Source organism: Cicer arietinum, chromosome 3, assembly GCF_000331145.2.
Source record: "Cicer arietinum cultivar CDC Frontier isolate Library 1 chromosome 3, Cicar.CDCFrontier_v2.0, whole genome shotgun sequence".
Lineage (NCBI taxonomy): Eukaryota > Viridiplantae > Streptophyta > Magnoliopsida > Fabales > Fabaceae > Cicer > Cicer arietinum.
Window position 1 is genome coordinate 40,280,738 of NC_021162.2, and position 2,543 is coordinate 40,283,280.

Genomic DNA, 2,543 nt, shown 5'->3' on the forward strand with positions numbered 1-2,543 from the left:
GACTACACCTAGTTGTATTCGAATACACATTGTTCTGGGAACGTGTATTCGACTACATATTAGTTGTATTCGAATACAATTTATGGAAAATTATGTATTCGAATACAGACATTTGTATTCGACTACATATGCAAATTTTTGCTTAAAAACCAATTTTTTATGGAAATCTCAATATGCAATGCACAACTTCATATATCAAGAACCAATAATCATCAAGGAATTTTATTTTTAACATCTTTAAGATGAAATTTTTGAAGAGAGATGACAGACTATGTGTATCATGCAATTTCAAAGATCGTTTTCATTTAAAATACCAAGTTCTCTTCGGATCTTATAAAATGAGTCCTTAGGTAAAGGTTTTGTAAAGATATCAGCCAATTGATTGTGTGTATCAACAAATGTTACCTCAACACTACCTTTCAACACATGATCGCGTAGAAAGTGATGACCTATATCGATGTGTTTAGTCCAAGAGTGCATGATTGGATTCTTTGAGATGTTTATTGAACTTGTGTTGTCACATCTTAGGGGAATGCATCCGAGATCAACTCCATAGTCATGTAATTGTTGTTTGAGCCAGAGAATCTGGGAACAAAAACTTCCTGCTGCTATGTATTCAGCTTCAACAGTACTAAGTGCAACACAAGCTTGCTTTTTGCACGACCATGATACTAGTGCATTGCCTAAGATATGGCAAGTGCCACTTGTGCTTTTATGATCCGTTTTGCATCCTGTATAATCTGAATCAAAATATCCAACTAGGCTACATATGCTACCTTTGGGGTACCATAGGCCTACATTTGTCGTTCCTTTCAAATATTTCATAATTCTTTTAACGGCTACAAGATGCGATTCTTTCGGATCTGCCTAAAAACTTGCACACAAACAAACACTAAACATAATATCTGATCGGCTGGTCGTTAGATATAATAAGGATCCAATCGTACCTCAATATTTAGATATGTCGATTGAAATACCTGATGCATCTTTATCAACATAGGTTCCTGATCCCATTGGAGTTGCACTTTCTTTGCAGTTTTCCATTTCGAATCTTTTGAGTAATTCTTTACAATATTTTGCCTGATTTATGAAGATGCCATGCTCAAGTTGTTTGATGTGAAGTCCAAGAAAATAGTTTAACTTTCCCATCATGGACATTTCAAATTCTCCTTGCATTATAGAAGAGAATTCTTCACATATGTCATTGTTGGTTGATCATATTATATCATCAACATAAATTTGAACCAATAATGTGTGACCATTTTCTCTTTTGACAAATAACGTTTTATCAACTTCTCCTTTGTTAAATCCTCGTTCACATAAAAAAGTGTTTAATCTATCATACCAAGCTCTTGGAGCTTGTTTTAGACCATAAAGAGCCTTTTTTAATTTGTAAACATGTGAGGGATTTTTGGAATCTTCAAACCCAGGTGGCTGTTTGACATAGACTTCTTCATTTATATATCCATTGAGAAATGCACTCTTCACATCCATTTGATATAACTCAAAGTGCATGGAACAAGCATACGCAAGTAGTAAATGTATTGCTTCTAATCTTGCTACCGGAGCAAATGTTTCATCAAAATCTATCCTTTCCTCTTGATTGTATCCTTGAGCGACCAATCTAGCTTTGTTGCGGACAACTATGCCATTCTCATCAAGTTTATTTTTAAACACCCATTTTGTACCAATGATGTGTTTATTTCCAAGATTAGGAACAAGTTCCCATACTTGGCTTCTTTCAAATTGATTGAGTTCTTCTTGCATGGCAAGTATCCATTGATCATCTTTAAGTGCTTCACCAATTTTGGAGGGTTCGATTTGAGAAACAAACGCCATGTTTAAGCAAGCATCTTGCAATTTTAACCTTGTTGTGACTCCTTTATTTATATCACCTATGATGTTGTCAATAGGGTGATATCTATGGGTTCTCCATTCTTTAGGAAGATCATCACTTTGCCTTTCAATATTGACTCCACTTTCTTGTTGAAGTTCTTTGCTTGGATCATTACTTTCAAAAACATCATCATCATCACAAGAAATAATATTTTCTTCTTTTATGGGGTTAGTTTCATCAAAGGTTACATGCATTGATTCTTCAACTAATAAGGTTCTTTTATTAAAAATTCTAAATGCTTTACTAGATAAAGAGTAACCGAGAAATATACCTTCATCAGCTTTTTCATCAAATTTTCCAAGGTTGTCTTTACCATTATTTAACACAAAACATTTACATCCAAAAATGTGAAAGTGAGAGATATTGGGTTTTCTACCTTTGTAAAGTTCATATGGAGTTTTCTTAAGAATTGGCCTAATAATTACCCGGTTGGAAACATAGCATGCTGTGTTTACAGCATCTGCCCAAAAGTATTTTGGTAGATTTGAGTCGCTTAGCATAGTTCTAGCAAGCTCTATTAAGGATCTAAAAAATGACATTTTCTTCACAAAATTCTTCAAATGAAGTATTTTGAAATTCCCTTCCATGATCACTTCTAATTGATACAATTTTGGCAGATTGTTCGTTTTGGACTAGCTTGGCATAG